Below are 26069 nucleotides of genomic sequence, written 5' to 3'. Positions count from 1 at the left end.
CACTATTACTAAAAGTTGTAGAGCTATAGGTAAACTCCAACTTTGCTTTAGGGAGTAACATCTAACTTGCCATAGTTTTCAAATTGTAAAGCTTCAAAGTAGGGTACATTGAAACTAAAAATCATTTCATGACTTAGTATTTTTTTCTAAGTTGAAAACTATATTTTGTTGATTCTTGTGATCCCTATTTGACCATGTTAGGCACTAAATTAGCTCTTGACCCAAAAATAAAAGTTATTACTCTAGTCAAGTACTACATCTTTGCTTAAGGGTGCACAGCCATGCAAAGTTTCTAGGGTATAGTGCCACTTAGGTCAAACATGCAACTTAAAAATGGTAGATTACACTATAACCATGACTTAGAGGCCAATAGGGTCCAAGTCATGAATACCAAAGTTGTTCCATGTGACATTCTAGACATGTTAAAGGTACTCCTAGGGTACCACAAGAATTTTATACATTTGTCACATGTAAACCCTATCATATGTAAAGTATTTAGTGACAAACACATGTGATATAATGTAGCACCCAGTTTTAAAGACAAAACCAGATACACACTATATGTAAGCCCAGGAAGTCAAATCTCACATATAGCCACAAATAAGGGGTAATATCAAGAGACAATACTTATTACATAACATATTAGTAAAAGAAAAGTACCCTCAGAGTATAGACAGCGGAAAGTTGACTCTAATCTTCAGGCGAAGACTCTAAATCCATAGGGACGACTGACTAGTTGACCACAAGCCTAACTCCTCCAAACTAGCAATCTGGTACCCATCTGGGATTTTTATTCAATGTATAGAAAAATAAAGCAAGTGTAAGTACATGTCGTACTTAACAATTATATCATAGGGTTCATGAGGCTCAAAAGGGCTGACACTGGTTTACTGCGATTAGCTTTAATAGGTCATCTTTCTAAGCAATTGAGTAGCAAATAATTTATCATTCCCATAAACACATGATCAGGTAATCATGATAATGTATAGCATAAACAATTGATCATTAGTATAATTATCCATTTGTGATCATCTCTATTCCATAAGGGTCCAAGGCCGCTCATGTCCGTGAGCACGACTGTTATAACAGTTTTTATACTCTGCAGAGTTTGTACATGTTCACTGTGAGTTGTGATTTACCCTTTCGCTCGAGGTAGCTATTCTCTTGACCCACTTCCAAGGAAGGTTGGTAGGGTTCACTATGAAGCCTTTCAAAGAATTCGTCTAACAAGTTAGGACCGCTAGGCGTATGTGGCCCATCTCTAGGAGTGGCACGCGTGGGCATCGCAGCACAGTACACACTTCCTAGCAGCAAAGGAAACATACCCAGCACCTTAAAGGTAACCAATAACAAGCTAGAAAAGATCCTCATACTGAGCTAAAGCTAGAGCCATATGGCCCTCACAGCTGTACTGTAAGTCCCGGATGATCGCTTATAGATAAGTCCTTAGGGAGAGGAATCTGAAGCATATAAACACTCTAGCCCCCTATTTCCATGTTACTAAAAAGTCATGTTTTAATGTTTATTGCATATATCATTAATCAAGTTACAAGATCATGGTTTTGATTAAGCACTAGCAAAACTATCCTATGCAATATCCCAAGGGTATCAAGGTACAAGTTATCAAATATCTAGGATATCCTATTTGGCAACAAGATAGACACATGCAATATGAATTAAGTGTTTAAATGTGAATAGGTAACAAGGATGTCCCATGCTATACTTGCCTTAACATGCTTTTCCCCCAAAGCAATATGCTCAAAAGCCTTTAGTATTCCACTTTCAATCTTCTGTTTCTAATTCTCAGCTTCTAGTCTTCGGAGAACTGCTTCTTAATCACCACATAAACCTCATCAATTGACTGAACCATATATCACCACACAAACATCCATACATGACATACAAACAAGAATATATGAGAACAGTACACCAACCAATAAAATAAGCAAAACGGCGTATCGCTACGAACACACAAAAGCAAAAGACACGCTATATGCGATTCAACGAAAAAGCGACTATCGAAGGATTTTCGGTGCAACGGAAAATAAAACCTATCAATTTAATTTATTTTAACTGTAGAAACACATGTGAATATTTTCATTAATCAACTTGATTCATTGCTTAAGAAAGAGCATAGTATAAAACCTATATTGACTTTATATTCCGAAAACGATGCAAGTGATAGTATTAATACAATTAACTTTTTAACTGCCAAAACATATTTGAGTAACATGAGAACCACTAACGCCACGGTGTAGAACACACCAAAACAAAAGTAACATAACAAGAATGACTCGATGCTACGGTTAAAAGAAAACCACTATCAAAAGATTTATATTATATTATAAAAGAAACAACTACGAGCTTGTTTTAGATTAGCTTAGAAACACTATATGAGCAATATTGATTTAGATTAATCACAACATATTTAGTTTTAAAAGTCGAGTCAAAGCTAATCATGTATTATTTATAAATGTTATCACATAACAATTAAACTTTATCTTCGCGAAGGAATTAAGCATGTGACTGCATCTACTCGTACTTATCACATATGTATCTTGTTCAGCTAATCAAATTATATTCTAGAAACACTTTTAAGTTAACAATTAATCATATTAACTTTTAGGTATAAATCATCAAAGTTAAGCACCTATATTGCTTTTAATTCCAAATTAGTGTGCAAATATACTAATCAATTTAATATTTAGCTATATATGGAAAAACATGTGACATGAAAAACATTGCCCCTAACATATAGTTCACGTCAGCACGAACCAAACGCAACTTGAACGGTGTAAAACGGAATTAGAACTTAAATTGCTTTTAATTAAAAAGTTATTGAATAATCCTCAATCAAATTAATATTTAACTTATAAAATTCCAAGACGTGAGACATGTTAAACATCGCTGCTAACACGTATCACACATTGCGATGAAACTCGCGTAATCGAATCGAAATAAAAAACCTAAATCGACTTTAATTAATCAGTGATTAATTAATTATAGGCATAATTAATATTTTAATAAAATAATTTCATAAACATGTGACATATAAACTAGTAACTCTACTGCGTAGATCTCGATGACAAGAAACTAACGCAACTGGAACAAACTGAAACGAAATTAAAATGAAGAAACGACGGAGATTAAACGAACCAGTGGCAATTCTGTAATTTGCATCATCTTCTTCCTTGCCTTCTTCTTACTCATGAACGTGGCAATGGCTCACTGCTGTTGCACAGCGCACAGGAGGAAGGGGCCGGGAACGGTCGGACCTGGCTGGCCAGCGGTGGCACAGGACCGCACGGCGCAGGGGCCCACGCGGCTGGAGCGGGGCCAGCTTTAGATGGTGGTTGCCGGCCACTACAGGCACAGCCTGCTCCCTATACGCTGAAGCACGCGACCGGAGAGGCTGGGGGTGCGGGGAAGGGGAGCGGCTCGCCTGACTGAGTCAACTGGAGGCGTGCAGGTGAGGGCCAGGGGCGGCGGCGCCAGGCCCTTGGCGAGGAGGGCCGCGGCCATGGCTGGAGATGGCCTGAAACAGAGAAAGCCATGGTGAAGCTCGCCGAGAAAGAAAAACGAACGGGAAACGGTTAAACGGTGATGGATTCGCGAAACAAAAAGCATGACGGTGTAGAGGACGATGAGATCTACCTTGTGGTGGTGGTGGTTTTCACCGGAACGCGATGGTTATGGCGGAAAAGCTCGCCGAAGAGTTCGCCGGAAACCTAGCTGTACCGAACTTCGGCGTTCGATCTGCGGGGCTATGAATGACGGCTCAAAAAATGGGGTGTACTTCTAGAATCCTCGTGTCGAGGCCTACGACGGCATATATATATATATATATATATATATATGTAGGGTTTGTAGATTTTGGAAAGTGAAGATATTTATTAATTATTGATTTTCGGAATTAAAATAATGACAGAAAATCCAGAATTACTATTTAGGCTACGAAAAATATCTCTGAGCTCCAAAAAAATCCAGAAAAAATCCTAGGGATAGATAGAAGGATAAGGAACACAACCAAACTGGTTTCGCTCCTAGAAAAGACTTTTGCATTGATCAAAGAAAAAGACAAAGCTCCAAAAAATAGGAATTTAATCCTGAAAAAGGTCGGAAAGATTCTTGGAAAGAGGCACCATTCTAACGCGTCTTAAAACCTTTTCCAAGCCTTTGAATTTTGAAAACAAGGCATCTTATCTAACTTTTTTTTTGCAAATTTTCAATTTCTTTTTAAACCACTATATGAAAATAATATTTTAAAGATTGAGATTTGAATTTGTTTTCCAAACCACTCATCACAAAAGTACCAATGCAACGGCATCCAAACCACTCATCATAAAAGTACCAATGCAACTGCATGTATGCGCAAACATGTTGCTACCCTTATGTTGGATTTAATTTAAATAATGTTTTGTTTTACCTATGTTTTTATGAGCACAAAACAATTAACAGAAATCGTTTTACTCTTTTTAGAAAGTAGCTAATTTTAGGGTGTTACAATTCTACCCCCCTTAAGATGAATCTTGTCCCCGAGATTCGGAGAAGAAGAGCGAAGAAGAGAGGGATACTTCAACTTGAGATCTTCTTCACTACCTTGAGCAACACCATCTTGATACTCACCTTGTGTTGTATGAGAATTCATCACGTGGCCACTCTTGCTAATTCTTGTTCCATCTTATTCCAAGTCCGATCTTGTTGCTTCTCTTAATTCATTCCAATGAATCTTGTTATCCATATGTTAAGCTTCCAAAAGATCTTGCTTAGCTTGAATCAAAACTTTGAATTCTATGATTCATCTTTTTATGTATTTTGAAATGTTTTACTTTTCGAAAGGAAGACTTTAAATCAAAACCGAACAAATTTTCTTCTTCAACTCCTTTGAAATAGCTTTCAGAATATGTTTTATGTTTAGAACTCAAGAAAATATTTTGAAACTCTTTTGAATAAATGTTTTTAAGGTTTTGAAATAACCCAACCATTTTCAAATCATTGGAAACATAGGAAAACATACTAAGCTTTGTTTTTCAAACTCTTTTGAAAACTCGACTTTATAATCAAATCTCAGATAAAGAGCAGACAAATCAACTCAGGTTCTTTTGAAATCTATTTCAACCAAGGGATTTTCAATATTTTAGAAAACAAATGAAACATTCAAACTTATTTTCAAATCACTTTGAATGAACTCTTTTGGGATTTCTAAAATCAACCCAAATCAATTTCAAAACTACTTTAGAAATGAAGAGAGTAAGTTTTCAATTCCCATTTTCTTTTGAAGTCAAACAAAAGACTTAATACACATGTTCAAGTTCTTTTTGGAATAAGACTTTTGGGAAATTAAATCAAATCAAATAATTTTCAACCCTTTCAAACCATTTTGGAAGACTTCTTATAGAAATACACTTTTGAAATAAACTCAAACCTTTTCTTTTCAAATTTAGTTTTGAAATCAAACTTAATTCCAATTCAAAGCCAAAAGTGCTCTGTTTCCAAATGCAAATTGTTGCAAACTTTTGAACCAAAATTTTCAAACTTTTGTAAAATATCTTGAAAGCATTTTGAACACCTTTCAAATAAAATTTGAACTAAGACAACTCAAGTTGTTTTTTTAATCGGTCTTTTCCAAACAACCCATTTTAAAAACACTTTAGAGTCATTTTCAAAGTGTTTTAGAATAAAATGGTTCAAAAGTGTTTTTAGAATAACACTTTGAAGAGTAACCAAATACATTTTACTCTTTCTGAAATTTAGTTCAAAGCAAAGTGGGTTTTCAAATCTGATTTCACTTTCAACTTTTTAAAGTTTTAGGAATAAGATACTTTCAAACTTTTTATGAATATCTGTCTTTAAACTAAAACCTTGAGTGAAGCAGCTCAAATCAAACTGTTTTCTTTTGAATGAGCAAAAGAGTCTTTCAAAATTCCACTCAAAACTTTTGAAATGTCTCAAATATAACTTTTTGCCAATTCTTTTTGAAATTCTTTGTTACTTAAATACTCTTTTTAGATCAAATCTCATTCTTTGGCAAAACACTTTTGAAATTAAGTTTCGAATACCAACTCTGGAAAATAAGAAAATGAACTTAAACCCTTTTTGAACTTAGTTCAAATCAACTTTTGAAGAAGTTTTTCAAAGTTCTTGAATCCAAAGGTTGTTAATTCATTTTCCAACATCTTTTGAAGATTTCATTTCAAGGAAAGAGCTTTAATTAAAAACCAATCCAATTGTTTTCAAGAGTTAATCTTAGTCTTGAGCATTCTTGCAACTCTTTGTATACGTCTATATCCTAGGTACGTGAAGATTGAACTCCCAACCATAGCTAGCTCAAAGATCAATCTAGACGTGATCCAAACTCCTTGTGGTTCACCAACTCACAACACTCTTAGCTTGGCTACCCCCCTTAAGAAGAGATGAGATAGGGGCACCAACATCCAACATGTAACTTTCTTCAAAGTGTATTATCATCCTCTGACATCCTAGAGAGCTTGTGGACATAGATAAGAATAAGAAAAATTGATCCTTCCCATTGATAGAAAATAGCAGCGCAGAAAAATATCCATATCTCGAGTTCTGTTTATCCAATTGAGTTGCATCTTAAACCGTTGGAAAGCTTATAAAATTCCCCACAACTTTATGTTAGACCACTCCTTCGGATTCTGAAGTTAACTTGGTCGAAATCTTTGCTCAACCGAAATTATTCCTGATTCCAGACAGCACAGATGTATCGCCTTGTGATTTTTATATCTCCCAAACCAGAAATGGTATCAAGGTGACTCTTGCGGGAAAAGATAGATCTTAAAGTCTACTTTCACCCAGAATTTTTGGTTGCATAGAGGTTGGAGGCATAGGCCATAGAAGTCAGATTGCTCCGAAAGACCGAAAGCAGGAAACAAGAGAAAGAGAACCCAGACTATTTATTTCCTTATCCCTTATACTTTAAACCTTTAATGAAATTGTGAGCATAGCCCACAAATTCATTGCAGTCATTACAAAGATCCAACTCAACCATGATCATTAGGACAAACCACTCAAACACGAAATACAAGCTCGTTGCTAATCGTTCCTTCTAGCTACTTGGTAGACATTCTTAAGGGAAAGCTTTCTTATCAGGGCTTTCGTAATTTGAATAGAGGTGAGACTAGAAAGTTTGCAAAAGATCAAGAACAACAACTCAAGGAGATAATAAAGTATAGTTCAAAGAAAGCTATCAAGGAGAGGAGACAATAGGACAAGGATTGGAAATATTCAATTCAATGAGTCAAGGAGGTGGAAAAATAATTTTATTGAAAAATAGGCTTTTGGAAACGACTAAGGCTAACTAGGCTTACGTCCTACAGTCAGCATTGCTCTGATACCACTTTGTAGCACCCGGTTTTAAAGACAAAACTAGATACACACTATATGTGAACCCAGGAAGTCAAATCTCACATATAGCCACAAATAAGGGGTAATATCAAGAGACAATACTTATTACATAACGTATTAGTAAAAGAAAAGTACCCTCAGAGTATAGACAATGGAAAGTTGACTCCGATCTTCAGGCGAAGACTCTAAATCCACAGGGACGACTAACTGGTTGACCACAAGCCTAACTCCTCCAAACCAGCAATCTGGTACCCATCCGGGATTTTTATCCAATGTATAGAAAAATAAAGCAAGTGTAAGTACATGTCGTACTTAACAATTATATCATGGGGTTCATGAGGCTCAAAAGGGCTGACACTGGTTTACTGCGATTAGCTTTAATAGGTCATCTTTCTAAGCAATTGAGTAGCAAAGGATTTATCATTCCCATAAACACACGATCAGGTAATCATGATAATGTATAGCATAAACAATTGATCATTAGTATAATTATCCATTTGTGATCATCTCTATTCCATAAGGGTCCAAGGCTGCTCGTGTCCGTGAGCACGGCTGTTATAATAGTTTTTATACTCTATAGAGTTTGTACACGTTCACTGTGAGTTGTGATTTACCCTTTTGCCCGAGGTAGCTATTCTCTTGACCCACTTCCAAGGAAGGTCGGCAGGGTTCACTATGAAGCCTTTCAAAGAATTCATCTAACAAGTTAGGGCCGCTAGGCGTATGTGGCCAATCTCTAGGAGTGGCATGCGTGGGCATCGCAGCACGGTACACACTTCCCAGCAGCAAAGGAAACATACCCTACGCCTTAAAGGTAACCACTAACAAGCTAGAAAAGATCCTCATATGGAGCTAAAGCCAGAGCCATATGGCCCTCACAGCTGTACTATAAGTCCTGGATGATCGCTTACAGATAAGTCCTTAGGGAGAGGAATCTGAAGCATATAAACACTCTAGCCCCCTGTTTCCATGTTACTAAAAAGTCATGTTTTAATGTTTATTGCATATATCATTAATCAAGTTACAAGATCATGGTTTTGATTAAGCACTAGCAAAACTATCCCATGCAATATCCCAAGGGTATCAAGGTACAAGTTATCAAATATCTAGGATATCCTATTTGGCAACAAGGTAGACACATTGCAATATGAATTAAGTGTTTAAATGTGAATAGATAACAAGGATGTCCCATGCTATACTTGCCTTAACTTGCTTTTCCCCCAAAGCAATATGCTCAAAAGCCTTTAGTATTCCACTTTCAATCTTCTGTTTCCAATTCTCAGCTTCTAGTCTTCAGGGAACTGCTTCTTAATCACCACGTAAACCTCACCGATTGACTGAACCATATATCACCACACAAACATCCATACATGGCATACAAATAAGAATATATGAGAATAGTACACCAACCAATAAAATAAGCAAAATGGCGTATCGCTACGAACACACAAACGCAAAAGACACGCTATGTGCGATTCAACGAAAAAGCAACTATCGAAGGATTTTCGGTGCAACCGAAAATAAAACCTATCAATTTAATTTATTTTAACTGTAGAAACACATGTGAATATTTTCATTAATCAACTTGATTCATTGCTTAAGAGAGAGCATAGTATAAAACCTATATTGACTTTATATTCCGAAAATGATGCAAGTGATAGTATTAATACAATTAACTTTTTAACTTCCAAAACATATTTGAGTAACATGAGAACCACTAACGCCACGGTGTAGAACACGCCAAAACAAAAGTAACATAACAAGAATGGCTCGATGCTATGGTTAAAAGAAAACCACTATCAAAAGATTTATATTATATTATAAAAGAAACAACTACGAGCTTGTTTTAGATTAGCTAAGAAAAACTATATGAGCAATATTGATTTAGATTAATCACAACATATTTAGTTTTAAAAGTCGAGTTAAAGCTAATCATGTATTATTTATAAATGTTATCACATAACAATTAAACTTTATCTTCGCGAAGGAATTAAGCATGTGACTGCATATACTCATACTTATCACATATGTATCTTATTCAGGTAATCAAATTATATTCTAGAAACACTTTTAAGTTAACAATTAATCATATTAACTTTTAGGTATAAATCATCAAAGTTAAGCACCTATATTGCTTTTAATTCCAAACTAGTGTGCAAATATACTAATCAATTTAATATTTAGCTATATATGGAAAAACATGTGACATGAAAAACATTGCCCCTAACATATAGTTCATGTCAGCATGAACCAAACGCAACTTGAACGGTGTAAAATGGAATTAGAACTTAAATTGCTTTTAATTAAAAAGTTATTGAATAATCCTCAATCAAATTAATATTTAACTTATAAAATTCCAAGACATGAGACATGTTAAACATCGCTGCTAACACGTACCACACATTGTGATGAAACTTGCGTAATCGAATCAAAATAAAAAACCTAATCGACTTTAATTAATCAGCGATTAATTAATTATAGACATAATTAATATTTTAATAAAATAATTTCATAAACATGTGACATATAAACTAGTAACTCTACTGCATAGATCTCGACGACACAAAACTAACGCAACTAGAACGAACTGAAACGGAATTAAAACGAAGAAACGACGGAGATTAAACGAACTAGTGGCAATTCTATAATTTGCATCATCTTCTTCCTTGCCTTCTTCTTACTCACGAACGTGGCAATGGCTGACTGCTGTTGCACAGCGCACAGGAGGAAGGGGCCGAGAACGGCTAGACCTGGCTAGCCAGCGGCGGCACAGGACCGCACGGCGCAGGGGCCCACGCGGCTGGACCGGGGCCGGCTTCAGACGGTGGCTGCCGACCACTGTAGGCACAGCCTGCTCCCTGCACGCTGGAGCACGCGACCGGAGGGGCTGGGGGTGCGGGGGAAGGGGAGCGGCTTGCCTGACCGAGTCGACTGGAGGTGCGCGGGTGAGGGCCAGGGGCGGCGGCGCCAGGCCCTAGGCGAGGAGGGCCGCGGCCATGGCCAGAGATGGCCTGAAACAGAGAAAGCCATGGTGAAGCTCGCCGGAGAAAGAAAAATGAACGGGAAACGGTTAAACGGTGATGGATTCGCGAAACGAAAAGCATGACGGTGTAGAAGACGATGAGATCTACCTTGTGGTGGTGGTGGTTTTCACTGGAACGCGATGGTTATGCCGAAAAAGCTCGCTGAAGAGTTCGTCGGAAACCTAGCTGTGCCGAACTTCGGCGTTCGATCTGCGAGGCTATGAGTGGCGGCTCAAAAAATAGGGTGTACTTCTAGAATCCTCGTGTCGAGGCCTACGCCGGCATATATATATATATATACGTAGGGCTTGGAGATTTTGGAAAGTGAAGATATTTATTAATTATTGATTTTTGGAATTAAAATAATTATAGAAAATCTAGAATTACTATTTAGGCTACGAAAAATATCTCTAAGCTCCAAAAAATTCCTAGGGATAGATGGAAGGATAAGGAACACAACCAAACTGGTTTAGCTCCCGGAAAAGACTTTTGCATTGATCGAGGAAAAAGACAAAGCTCCAAGAAATAGGAATTTAATCCCGAAAAAGGTCGGAAAGATTCTCGGAAAGAGCGGCACCGTTCTAACACATCTTAAAACCTTTTCCAAGCCTTTGGATTTTGAAAACAAGGCATCTTATCTAACTTTTTTTTTGCAAATTTTCAATTTCTTTTAAACCACTACATGAAAATAATATTTTAAAGAATGAGATTTGAATTTGTTTTCCAAACCACTCATCACAAAAGTACCAATGCAACGTCATCCAAACCACTCATCATAAAAGTACCAATGCAACTGCATGTATGCGCAAACATGTTGCTACCCTTATGTTGGATTTAATTTAAAGAAAGTTTTGTTTTACCTATGTTTTTATGAGCACAAAACAATTAACAGAAATCATTTTTACTCTTTTTAGAAAGTAGCTAATTTTAGGGTGTTTCATATAAGCAATCATAGAGATAAAATTTGAGATGCTCATGCTCATGAATGATTAATGATGCTTATGCTCATGCAATGCCAATGCCAAATGGATGCTTAACACCTAGGGTGTTACAACCCCTCCCACTTATAGAAATCTCGCCCTGAGATTCGAAAGACCTACCATTTTTCATAAAAGGAGGGATAAACCTCTCGTAAATAATCTTCCCTTTCCCACATAGCATCTTGCTCACTTTGATTATTCCACATCACTTTGTCAAACTTGATCACACGGTTTCGAGTTACTCTATCCTTGCTATCCATAATTTGCACCGGCTTCTCTTCGTAAGCCAGTTCCGATTCTAACTTGATATCTCTAACCTCCACTCTTTTTTCAAAACACATAAACATTTCTTTAATTGGGATACATGAAAAATGTTGAAGATAGCCCTTATTTTTTGAGGTAACTGGATCTTGTAGGCTACTCTTTTGCTTTTCTGAATGATTGGATATGGACCTAGATATCTAGGTGCAAGCTTTCTTTTACCCCAAACCTTTGTACCCTTTTCATTGGTGACACTTTTAGGTATACATAATCACCTACTTCAAATTCAATGGGTCTTCTTCTCTTGTCCGCATAGCTTTTTTGCCTTGATTGAGCGGCTTGTATATGTTGTTGAATGATATGTACCTGCTCTTCCGCCTCTTTAATGAAATCAATACCAAAGTATCTCCTTTCTCTGGGTTCAACCTAATTCAAAGGAGTACTACATTTACGGCCATACAAAGCTTCAAAAGGAGCCATCTTAATACTCTCTTGGTAACTATTGTTGTAGGAAAACTCAGCTAAAGGTAACCATTTTTCCCATGAACCTTTTGAAGAGATGACACAAGCTCTCAACATGTCTTCTATTATTTGATTTACACATTCTGGTTGCCCAGAGGTTTAAGGGTGATAGGTAGAACTTTTGACTAAGTTGGTGTCTAACATCTTATGCAAATGTTCCCAAAAATGAGTAGTGAACTGAGGCCCTCTGTTAGATACAATGGTTCTTGGCACGCCATGCAGACATACTATGTGGGATATATACAACTTAGCATACTCATGCGGTCGATAGTTGGTTCTAACTGGAATGAAATGTGTAGACTTGGTTAGGCGATCCACAATCACCCATATGAAATCATAATTCTTATTAGTACGGGAAGTCCAACAATAAAATCCATGCTAACTTCTTCCCACTTCCAACCTAGAACGGACAGTGGTTGAAGTAGTCCAGCAGGTTTCAAATGAACAACCTTAACTCGGCAACAATTATCACATTTAGCAACATAGGCTACAATCTCCTTCTGCATTTTGGTCCACCAAAAATGGTTCTTCAAGTCTTGATACATTTTGCTACTACCTAGATGAATGGATAGTTTAGAAGAGTGAGCCTCTCCTAAGATCTAGTTTCTAAGTTCCTTATCCTTTGGCACCACTAGTCTATCTTTAAACCATAGAATAACGTTCTCATCTATCCTAAAATGCTTAGTCTCTTGCTCTTTCTTCTTTCTTTTGATGTGGAACACACCTGGATCGATCTTTTGAAGCTCGATTATCTTGCTCTCAAGAGAACAACTGATCATAATATTGTGCAGCATAGCAGGATGTAATACATTGAAGGCCATCCTCTAACAGAGAATTGCAATAAGACTTTATGCTCAAAGCGTCTGCAACAACATTCGCTTTCCTAGGATGATAATGTACTTCTAAATTATAATCTTTGATCAGTTCTAGCCATCTTCTCTATCTCATATTTAGTTTGGGTTGAGTGAAGATATACTTAAGACTCTTATGATCTATGTAGATATAACACATTGCCATGCAAATAGTGTCTCCAAATTTTTAATGCATGGGCAACAGCTGCTAATTCCAAGTCATGAGTTGGGTAATTGACTTCATGCTTCTTCAGCTGATGTGAGGCATAAGCCATGACTCAGCCTTTGTAACACCCTAGGTGTTTGTCACCAGATAAGCAATGGGTTTGAGCTCAAACATGACATGTTAAGTGGTGATGAAGGTGTCAAGATCAAATCTACAAGAGTGAGCTCCAACTTAAACTTTGACAACACACCTTTACTTACATGTGTACCCTTGTAAAGATTATGCAAGAGTAATGTTAAACATGCTTATTTGATGTACATTACATCAACATGCATCCATCTTGACCAGTGGAAAAGTTTCATGATGTTTGGAATCAAGAAGTCACATGATACGATATGTTATAATCTTTCTTGGATTGCTTTATTAAGTAAATGGGAATATGAGATGTTGAAAAAACCTTGCTACCTTGCCCAAAGACTCTAATTAAACTCTACAACAAAAGTCATGAAGGGTTCGTGTTGAGCAGAAGTCAAGAAAATGCCTCAATCGGTCTAAAACTCTAATTTAAGCTTTACCGTGATACTATTTTGACCTGTGTTGACCAATCACTTACAGTGCTTGCATGGAGTTGCACCTTAAATAAAAGTTGAATCTTGAGTGGAGTAGAACAAACTTTGTTTTTGGACCAAAAGCTAGATCAGCTTGGAACTAAGTCAAACAGAGGCTTGAAGATTGAATCAGCTGCTGTCTTAGGCTCCCGGTAATTTTTTCTAAGTCCCTAAAGTGACAGCAGTAAGTTAACTTCTTTGCAACATTTCATCATCCAAATTCATGTGGTAGCTCAATTGGATTCCTTGAGATGAGTTGAAGTACCTTTCATGGTGAAAATAATCAATCAAGTCTCATCAAATTTGGAGTTCATTTGGATATTCAAAAATAGTTTCCAAAACAGCAAAAGTTTACTTTGTCACTTAACTAACATTGACATGTCGGCATTCCGCGTTCTCCAAATTTTGTTAAGCAACTTGATTTGGACCAAAGATAAAGTTGGAGGCAATTTACTGAAGGAGAGTATATAAAAAGATGGCACTCGTTTGACCTTGTCTTGACCATCGATTTTTGGATTTGATTCATCAGCGTCAACACGTTGACACTTGCAAATTGGACACTAATTAACCACTATTTCAAAGCCCTAATTGTTGTGACCCCTTAATCATATTTGTAGACCATTAGGAGAGCTACAACTTTGCTTTAATCACCCACTCCAGAATATCCTTTGAAGATGCCAAAAACTAGGCTCCAAAGTGGCCACATCATCGCCAACTAGATGCTCGCGAATATGCCTCTAAGGGGGGGCCGCATGGCAGCCATGCAGGAGCTCGCCCCACCATGGCTCTCCCTTTCCACTCTATGTGTCCCTATGACCCTGCCGTGCGCCCTGCTACTCAAAAGCATACGCCCGAGCCTCCCCACTCCTCCTTCTCCCTCGTGCACGCCGTCGCCCTCCTCCGCTCTACTGCCATGGCCGCCATGACCATGGCCACCATTGCCAAGCAGCAGAGCTCCTCCCAACCACCGCCTTGCCCCTCTGATGTGCCATGCCTTGCTGCTCGCTCCACCCCGCTGCTCCCTTCTCCATCCTCCACCCTGGCATGCCACTTCCCTGGCCGCAGCAGTGGCCGGAGCCGACCTACAGCAGGCCACCATCGTGGCTGGTGGGTAGTGCCCGTGGCTAGGTGGAGCCCACTATGTCTACCTAGGAGTGGGACACACATAGGTGTGGCTAGCCTCCAACATGCTCCCGCACCTCTTCCCCGCCACCGACGACAACCTCACCGGCCTGCGTCGAGAGAAAGAAGAAGAGGGGGTGAATCATAACAGAACCTTTTTCATGTGTTCACTTTGCATAAATGCCAGACACATATATTTACATATATGGGCTTGGTTGGTTTCTGAGATCTCCAGGGTTCCCAATGCAAAAGTATTTTCCTTTTTTGGTTTAATCTTTTCTTTTGCAGATTTCTGTGCTGAAATTTGGAAAATCGTAATAATTAGTAGAAAAATCATAAAATAACAAATGTGGACTTTTTGGAATCCTTGTGAAATTAGCTATGCAATGGATATTTAATATGGCATGCTTTAGTTTAAAGTTTTTACTATAAAAATCAATTTATGCAGTTAGGTTTTTAATATAAGTTATGTCTTGTCTTTTTCATAACTACAGTTATTTTGCTCAAATAAATGTGACATTTTTATGGTAGGCTACTAATGCTATTTGTATGCTGTGGTAAAAATTTAAGGCCCATTGTATATAGTATGAAGGAATTATTGATTTATCTTTTTTAGGGTTTGATAAATAGCTTTAAATGGTTTTCAATAAGTTATAATTTTTATGATGAGGTAAAAATGGAAAATGTTGTTCCATTACCTTGGTGTGATGTTGTTGTATCATGTTGATGCATAATATGACCATGCATTTGCAGAAAATATTGAATTTCATATTTATCTTGCTCTCCCATGATTTCTTGCAATTGCAATTTGTCCTTTTGTAGTAATTAAATTACAAAACCTGAGCATGTGAAATTTGTACAGTAATCATGTTTGGTCACCATCTTTCTCTCATAAAAATCTCAGTGCCAAACTAGTTGTTCTCATATATCACTAAAATATATTTATAGGATTATTAGGAGAAAGGGGTAATAGAAGCATAAATGTAGATGAAGCTTGAAAATGTAATTGGTGATGTTTTGAGTGCTTGATGTTTCAATAATGTGTTACTAAGTTTATTAGTGGTGGTTGAAGTTCTTTGAATGGCTCATGTGTGTATGCTCTTGGTTTGCAAAACAAGTGAAACATCAAATGGTTATATTCTGAAATGGCTGGATGTATAGTTTTGGTTGTGCAATTAGTTTCATGATTCAAATAATGTTTTCAGTGAATATGGTGAATACCAAAGTTGTAGGTGACTTCATTATCTAGCTTGTGTTAAATTTTCATGACCATAGGCCTGATAAGTTAGGAGCTATAGATTTTATAATTTCCCTATCAGGTTTTGCATGCTCTCTGTACAAATCTGAATGATTGTGTTGTTTGACCTAACTAAGCTTTGAATCATGTCTTGGAGATAATAGAAGAAGTGTAGTTTTTTCATGAGCTTTCCAAATTGTTGAAGATCACCCCTTTTGGTGGTCTAAATCTCCAGTTATTATCTTGTGAAGTGGAGAGACAAATTTTGTCCTAATCTTGATAGAGCTGTCTTCCTTGTGATGTTTGACCTGGTTAACTTTGGAATTAGCTTATGGTATTTATAACAAAGTTGTGCATGGTCTGCTAAGATTTCTAAAAAGTCTAGAACCACCTTGTTGTGAAGGATAGAACTCAACTTATTGCTGTCTGAAGTTGCATGTCAGATTATGTCCATGTTTTGGACAGAATTGTTGCTTTATGTGTTTAAGGCCAAATGACTGTTGAATCACCTAAAGATGATAATAATAAAGTTGTAGATAACTTAATAATGTTTCTATGAAGTTAAGGATCATGCTTGTTGGATGATTAGAACTCCATTTAAGTATTTCTGAAGTTCATGTTAGTTTTCTGTCCTTATCGGTACAGACCTGAGATATTGGCATGTTAACCTATGAATTAGCTTTTGGAATGAATAACAAAGTTTTAGATAATTTCATTAGCTTTATAGAAAGTATAGGTGCACCCTTGTTGTATGCTTATATCTCTAGTTATGGTTAAAATAAGTGACTACTGTGCTGCTGTCCAAATTCTGTGTATGCACTTTTGATTGTCCATTCCTGATGTTGTTGGTGCATGCTCTAAATTATGTAGCCCTAGTTACTTAGTTGAAAGACTTTATCTCTAGTGTTTAAATCAATATGATGTGATCATTCTTCATATTCATACACTTGCAATATTGCATGTCATCTAGGTATGCTAGATGCATCACGTGAAGGACGTGATGATGGAATCGAACCAAAAGATAGTGTTGGTGGACCTATCCTAAAGATGGAAGGACCCCTGGAGTACATGCCTGAATGGGAGATACTCACCAAGTGAGTGTCATCTAACAAACACTGACCTAGTGTTGGATCTCAGGCATGCCCAGAGCATTCTAAGCCTCCTATGTTTTTATAAATATCACTTGAGTTCTTTATGTTCGATGCATTAAGTTATAAGAGTTGATTAGAACCGCTTGATGCATAGAACAACCTTGTCCAGAAATATACCTTAAACCCTATGTATGCTTAGCGATGCTTAGACCGGTAGAAGTCGGGTGATTTCTTGTCACCTGCGAGATATAGGTGGATACCAAAGCACGGTTGGCTATATTTGCTATCATGAAAACAACCATGTGTTGATGAATAAAACAGAGACTGGACGGGATTGTGATAGAGAAGAACCAAGGCATGAAGGTCTTGGGTGCCTATCTATCCACGTCTGTGTCAGTTAAGGACCCATTCGCTGTACGTCCTCATGTCATGTTGAACGCATGCCTATCACTTAGTTGTCCAAATAACTCATTTCGACCATGAAGCTGAGTAGCTCAACTCAGACTGGAAGCCGGGAAGTGAAAGTGCGCACTCTGGTGGTAGTAAGTGAAAGGATTAAGATGCCCAAGAGGGGGGTGAATTGGGCTAATTCTAAATTTTCTCGCAATAATTAAGTCCTATGGTTAGCCCAATTAACCCCTTATGCCTAGAAAGTGTTTCTAATTGTTCTACCGCACAAAAGACTTGCAACCTAAGTTGTAATCCTACTCTAGCATGGCAATTCTATGAATGTAAAGACATGAATTGATTTGCACAAAGTAAATGCTCGAAGTAAATGCTCAAGGTAAATAGAGAGGAAAGAACATGGCGATGTTTTGCTGAGGTATCGGAGAGTTGCCACTCCCCACTAGTCCTCATTGGAGCACCCGCGTAAGGGTGTAGCTCCCCCTTGATCCGCACAAGCATCAAGTGCTCTCTACGGGTTGATTCTTTGACACTCCGTCGCGGTGAATCACCCACAACTGCTCACAATGTGAGTTGGGTCACCCATAAGCTCTGCCGGGTGATCACCAAACTCCCAATCACCACCAAGCCATCTAGGTGATGGTGATCACCAAGAGTAACAAGCATAAACTCTCACTTGACCACGACAAGCCTAATGAGAAGGTGGATGAACACTTTGCTACTCTCGATCTTCACTAATGAGGGCCCTCTTTGGGATTCTCAAATCTCAATCACCTCACTAGGACCTTGCTCTTCTTGGCACTCTCTAAGGTGTTTCTCAGCTGTTGGAATGAGCAAAAGTACCCCCACACACGAGTGGAGGTTCTATTTATAACACCGGCTGAAAAATGAACCGTTATGTGACTCTGCGGGGTGACCGGATGCTCCGGTCATGTTGACTGGATGCTCCGGTCAGTATACCCTAAACTCCAGTGTTTATAGTGTGACCGGACGCTGGCCAGCATCCGGTCATGATTTTCCCTCTCTGGAACCTTACTGGAGTCGACCGGATGTTGGCCCTCAGCATCCAGTACCATGACCTCACAGCGTCTAGTCAAACCAGACGCAATCACCTTGGTCAAATGAACTGACCAAACCCTGAGCCAGCGTCCGGTCAGTATTTGACCCTCCATTCACTTCCAACTCTCGAACATATGTGAATGAAGTTTGCTCCATTGGATCATAGGGCTATTGTGGAGCTACCTAGTGCTAGTTTTAACAAGTGTGCACTACACCTAACTCACTAGACTTACCTAGGTCAAGCTACCCATTCATACCCCCCTTAATAGTATGGCCAAAGGAAAAACAAAGTCCTAAACTACTCTAAGTGTCTCTCTAACTCCAATTGACATTTAGAACTAGTCCATCCTTAACCTTGTCGTCCATCCTTTGAAAACCAAAACAATTTCCATCGTAGGGGCATGATAACCTTGATTGCCCATTCGATCTCCATTACTGTGACCTAACTCAATTGTTTCTGCAAAACACATGTTAGTCATAGTAATCACGTATTGTCATTAATCACCGAAACCCCACTAGGGGCCTAGATGCTTTCAATCTCCCCCTTTTTGGTGATTAATGACAATACTACCTCGAGTATGTGAAAGAGATGAGGTTTTTAACATGCTTGGTTCATATAAGCTTTTGGCAATAAGAACAAGAGTGTTAGACAAGCTTATATGACCCAAGCCATCATGATGTACTCAAAAGATACGAAATAAGCATGAGTACAAGTAATAAAGCTCATTTGCATCAGAGTAAAGCGTGGAAGCAAAGGCAAATGAGCAAAACACAAGTGATATGACATATAAAGAATTCAAAGTAGAGAGCACACATGTCATATATCACGATCACATAGATATCACTATCACATAAATATAGTAAACATGAATGCATAATGTATCTCACACATAAAAACTCCAAATGTAAATAGATAAGCTAATATAATAACTAAGCTCCCCCTAGATAAGTAGCTCCCCCTAAGCCTAACATACTCGAACCCGCTCCCCCTTTGGCGTCAAACACCAAAACCTACGGGTCAGTCGGTGGGGCTACAGCGGACGAGCCAAGCGCTGAGGTACGAGGAGCAAGGTGGAACTGGGTGCCATCATTGTCTAATCCTGAGCTCTATGCAATCTGACCCTCTATAGCTGGTAGAGATGCTGAAGCAGTCTAGGTTGGATCAGGAACTAGTGCTGCTATAGGCTGAGCTGGTATAACTGAAGCAGCTAGCTCTGATGATGCCATTGATGAGGGGAGCGTCTCTGTCGTCGCTGTGATAGGTGTAGCCATAGAAGGACCTGGAACATGTAGGTATGGAGGAGTGGGCTACCCTATCAACTCACTGAAGGAGGCTCTAAGACTCCTGGAGACTGAAGTGTCTGGCTCAAGCAACGATGATGTCTGTGCTAGTGTGAAGCCCGTCTAGAGTGGTGTGAACTGTGGGGCTACCACTGGCGAAGCGAACCACTAGGACACCTACTCTATCAGAGAAGCATACTATGCTGGTGGTTGTCCCTGAGTCTGAAGCCCACTAGGCTATAATGCTGGAGTCATCGAAGTGGTAGCAGGCTGACCAAGCTGGGGCATAGGCTGTGGCGGTGGGGCCCTAATCGCTATCACTACATGCTGCATGAACCCGAGAAGCTGCTACTGCATGAGTATCTGCTGCTGATGCATAGCCTACTGCTACTGCTAGAGTGCCTAGGTCTGCTTGCTGAATAACAAGCTGCTAGCGCTAGAACTCGTCCTGTTGAGTTTAGAACTGTGCAAGTGTAGCAGCTGTCTCCTAAGCCTGTCTAGCCTGGTCCTGCCTCATCCGCTCAAGTATAGTAAGAAGAGCGGGGTCAGTCTACGGGGCAGGTGGCGCTGAACTGGAGCTACCAGCCTCAGCATCATGTTGTCATGGAGGCATATGTGGAATGGGCTAGTAATCATCATCAGAACTGTCACTGGGCTCGCTAGTGACCAACCCCTCCTGCTGAGCAAGCTCCTCCTCCTCTATAGCTGCAATACCCCTAATGATATCATCCTACTAGGCTGCAATCTCTGGCACCTCTAGACGATGGCATGGCTGATTTGGTGCCTATGGTATACTATGTCAGATCATCTAAGATAGGTTATAAGCAAGGAACTCTATCGTGGCACCACTATACTCAGCAATCATCTCAAGCGACTTAATAGAAATAGCTCTATGGATAAGAAAAGTGACCCAGTGAGCATAGGGTAGCTGCCTGTGACCTCTGAAGCCCTTAGCTATAGTGGCCTCCATCTCTGATAGAAGGAGATCCCAGATGTTGAAGACTGTCTGCTACATCAGAGAGTTGAGAAGCCATAGCTGAATTCGAGTCAAACCCTCTCTGTATCCCATCCTCAGGAGTAAAGTCCTCCTCATAACAGCCTCAAGCACATGAGCAGTAGGCGTGAGATCACTAGGGTTCCTCCTTGACCCCTCGCCAAAAGGCTCAGTGAAGCAGTGACGTACCAAGTCTGTAGGGGGTACCATGCCACCATGAGGGCATCTAGGGGGTGTAGTCTATCCATAGCACACCTCATGGAGCCTGACTGGCTGCTCCTGAAGCTTGAGAATCTCCCTGACCCTGGTGCTCATCAACCGATAGTCTCTGCCACCAAATGCAAAGTGAATAAACCTGTGGTGGGGGTCAATCTAGAGAGATGCATAGAACTGATGAACCCAAGATGGCACATATAATCCAGTCTGTCCAATCAAATCTATTAGCCCTGACAGATATGCAAGGTAGGGGTGAATGTGCTCTCCAGCTGCTGCAATAATAGACTCTATGCTACATACTCTCTGTGGTCTGAAGACTGCTCCGCTGTTCTGATAAGCATTATAGAAGTCCTCCTGCAGGGGTGTATAGAATCCCTCCGATGCTCTCTCATCCCTCCTAGGTGGAAACCACACCTCAAAGTCAACGAACCTCAGTTGCTGCACCTGCTTGGCCGTGGCGGCCCTCAGGTCAAGATGGGTCATTGGAGGTGGATTAGGGCTCGGTTAGGGCCTAAAATGGCGTGGTGCTGAGATAAAATAGGTCCCCCGATGCAACCGAAAAGGAAAGGAGAAAAGAGATTGTAAGCCACACGAAATCTATTGATCGAACGCTCCAGTGGCAGCGACCGGACGCTACCACCCAGCGTATGGTTGATTCCAGAGAGGTCCAATTCCTCTAGAATTGCGACCGGACATGTCTGGTGGACGCCGACCAGACACAGCTAGAGTCCGGTCACCTAGCCTTGATGTCTTCATGATCGACCAGACGCTGAAGCTCCATCTAACCAGACATTGGAAAAACACTGTTTCAGCATCCGATCACTCCTGCTTGGTAGCTATTCACCTCCTGTGAACTAACCGGATGCTGGACATTAGAGTCCGGTGTAGCATCTGGTCACTCCTTCTTCAGCGAATCTTCAAAGTCCTTTGCGCTGCCTGTTCCCAATCAAGTCTCAACTCGAATAAGATCCAAATAAACACCAATTGGGACTGATGTGAGTGACCTCTCTCAAACCCTCATATTTTTCAAAAATATTTTGCCTTAGGCTATAAATCTTTTTAAGAAAATAGGCAATAAGAGGGTGATTTTAAGATAAACGACAAAAGAACATTCATGCATATGCAATAAATCTATTTGCTTGTCAAGTTTGATCCAAGGTTAAGCTTCTTCATATGCTTTTCGGTGGTTATCTTAACCATGTTAGACAAGCCCTATATGCATTATAAAGCATTAAACATGTTGTATATTACAATGCAATGCAAGGGACAACACAAGCTCAATTTTTAGTGAAGTTACTAAAATCAAGCACATTGAGCTCATTTCGCAATCTACAAAATGTTGCCTCATCTAGCGGTTTAGTGAAGATATCCGCCAATTGATCCTCGGTCCTTACACCTTCTAGTGATATATCATTTTTAGCAACATGATCTCTAAGAAAGTGATGGCGGATATCTATGTGCTTGGTGCGAGAGTGTTGAACCAGATTATTTGCAAGTTTTACCACACTTTCATTGTCGCACAAAAGAGGTACTTTATCTAGAACTACACCATAGTCTAGCAAAGTTTGTTTCATATAAAGTATTTGTGCACAACAAGCACCCGTGGCAATGTATTCTGCTTCGGCGGTGGACAAAGCCACACTATTTTGCTTCTTGGAGGACCAAGATACAAGTGATCTACCAAGCAAATGGCACCCTCCAGATGTGCTCTTTCTATCAACTTTGCAACTGGCATAGTCCGAATCGGAATAGCCAACTAATTCAAATATAGCTCCTTTGGGATACCAAAGGCCAATGCTTGGTGTGTGCTTAAGATACCTAAGGATTCTTTTTATGACAATTAAATGAGTTTCCTTAGGATTAGCTTGAAATCTAGCACACATACACACACTAAACATGATGTTGGGCCTAGATGCGGTCAAATATAACAAGCTACCAATCATAGAGCGGTAGAGAGTTTGATCAACCGGGTTACCTCCCTCATCTAGGTCGAGATGTCCATTGGTTGGCATTGGAGTCTTGATTGGCTTACATTCATCCATCTTGAATCTCTTGAAAAGATCATTAGTATATTTCTCTTGAGAGATAAAAATCCCTTCTCTCATTTGCTTGACTTGAAAACCAAGAAAGAATGTAAGCTCTCCAATCATTGACATCTCAAACTTCTTCAACATCAATTCACCAAATTCTTTGCATGAATCTTCATTTGATGATCCAAAGATGATATCATCAACATACACTTGACAAATGAAGATATGCCCATCAAGCTTCTTGGTGAATAGTGTGGTGTCGACCTTCCCAATGGTGAAACCCTTCTCAATGAGGAAGTCCCGAAGGCGCTCATACCAAGCTCTTGGGGCTTGCTTAAGCCCATATAGTGCCTTAGACAACTTATAAACATGATTAGGATATCTAGGGTCTTCAAACCTGGGAGGTTGATCAACATAGACTAGTTCATTAATAAAGCCATTTAAAAATGCACTTTTCACATCCATTTGATAAAGTTTTATTTCATGATGTGATGCATATGCAAGGAGGATACAGATGGCTTCTAATCTTGCAACCGGGGCAAAGGTCTCTCCAAAATCCAAACCTTCAACTTGAGAGAACCCCTTTGCAACTAGTCTTGCCTTGTTCCTCACAACAACACCTTGATCATCTTGCTTGTTTTGGAACACCCACTTTGTTCCAATGACTCTTGCACCTTTTGGCTGCTCTTTAAGAATCCAAACTTCATTGCGAGTGAAGTTGTTCAACTCTTCATGCATGGCATTTATCCAATCCGGATGTTGAAGAGCTTCTTCTACCTTAGTAGTCTCAAAGCAAGAGACAAAAGAGTGATGAGCAATAAAAGAAGCAAGTTTTTAAGATCGAGTCATTACACCCTTTGATGGACTCCCTATGATGAGATCTTGTGGATGATCTTGAAGTAGAGGTGTATTTCTTCTATGGACCACTTGAGGGGGAGGTTGTGGAGCATCAACATCTTGTGCTTGTACCACCATTTGTTCATGGGAAACATGAGTGTCTTCATTTTCTACTCTCCCATCTTTTTCACCACCTTGTGGCACACTTGATGAAGAAGGTGGATCAATCACTTGTACATCATCTTCATCATCTTTAGGCTTGATGTCTCCAACTAGGATGTTCTTCATAGCCTTCCTCAATGGTTCATCACCTACATCATCAAGATTCTCATGTGCTCCTTGGGAGCCGTTAGATTCATCAAATTCCACATCATATGTTTCTTCAACCAAGCCGGTGGCATGATTAAATACTCTATATGCTTTAGACTTTGATGAGTAACCAACAAGAAAACCAATATCACAATGTCTTTGAAACTTCCCTAGGTGTTGTCGCTTCTTGTAGATGTAGCATTTACAACCAAACACCCTAAAGAAGGAGACGTCTGGCTTCTTCCCATTGAGCAACTCATAAGGTGTCTTGCCAAGGAACTTTTGAAGAAATAGGCAGTTGGATGCATAGCATGCGGTGTTGATTGCTTCCGCCCATAGAGCTTCAGGGGTGTTGTACTCATCAAGCATTGTTCTTGCAAGAGTGATCAATGTCCAGTTCTTCCTCTCAACTACACCATTTTGTTGAGGAGTATATGCTGTAGAGACTTCATGTTTGATTCCAACTTCATCACAATAAGCTTCTATATTTGTGTTGTCAAACTCTTTTCCATTGTCACTTCTTATCTTCTTGAGCTTCACTTCAAATTCATTTTGTGCTCTCTTGGCAAACTTCTTGAAGCAAGATGCAACTTCGGATTTGTCATGAAGGAAGAATACACATGTATACCTTGAATAATCATCAACAATTACAAGACAATAAAGATTTCCTCCCAAACTCTTGTATGTTGTTGGTCCAAATAAATCCATGTGAAGGAGTTCTAGCACTCTTGCAGTTGACATGAAAGCTTTTGTTGGATGGGTATTTGCAACTTGCTTGCCGGCTTGACATGCACTACAAAGTTTGTCCATCTCAAACTTCACATCCTTCAACCCTCTCACCAAATCATTCTTTATAAGCTTCTTGAGTGAGCTCATCCCAACATGAGCAAGTCTTCTATGCCTAGCCACCCAAGTGTTGTTTTGGTGAATAGGCATGTCTTCAAGTTTGCATCTTCGGAGGTAAAGTCCACTAGATATAGGTTGTTGTATCTAAATCCTTTGAATATCACATGATCATCATCCTTCTTGGATACAACAACCTCCTTCTCAGTAAACAAGTATTGAAAGCCAAGATCACACAATTGTCTAACATGATAGCAAGTTGAAACTCAATGAAGCAACATATAGCACATTGGAGATGGAATTATGATCATTTGATATTGCCACTTTGCCCAATCCTTTGATCTTGCCTTTGAGTTATCTCCAAATGTGATTCTTTCTTGCCCATCTACTTCTTCATCAAGTGAGGTGAACATACAAGGATCACTGGTCATATGTTATATGCAACCACTATCAATAACCCAATAACTTCCACCAGGTCTTGTAGTTCACCTACACACAAGAGATCAAGCTTTAGGAACCCAAACTTGTTGAGGGCCCTTCACCTTCTCAACAAGTGACTTTGCAACCCAAATTTTCTTAGGCCTATTCTTATTTAGGAGGTCCTAAGAACATCACTTTCATCTTTCCACTAGAATCCTTTCTAAGCATGTAGTGAGCATTGAAGGCAAAGGGTCTAGCATGCTTGGGCAAGGGTTGTGGTGGTGGAGTTTGGCACTCATGAGCAAAGTGGCCTTCTTGTCCACACTCAAAGCATCTCTTTGGCTTTGGCTTTGGCTTTGATTGTTGTTGTTGAGCTTGAGCCTTCTTCTCTTTGTTTGCCATGTACCCAATGCCACTTCTATCCATCTTCATGATGGTGTTCATTA

This window comes from Miscanthus floridulus, chromosome 6 (genome assembly GCF_019320115.1).
Source record: "Miscanthus floridulus cultivar M001 chromosome 6, ASM1932011v1, whole genome shotgun sequence".
NCBI lineage: Eukaryota > Viridiplantae > Streptophyta > Magnoliopsida > Poales > Poaceae > Miscanthus > Miscanthus floridulus.
Note: the sequence above shows the minus strand (reverse complement) of the source record.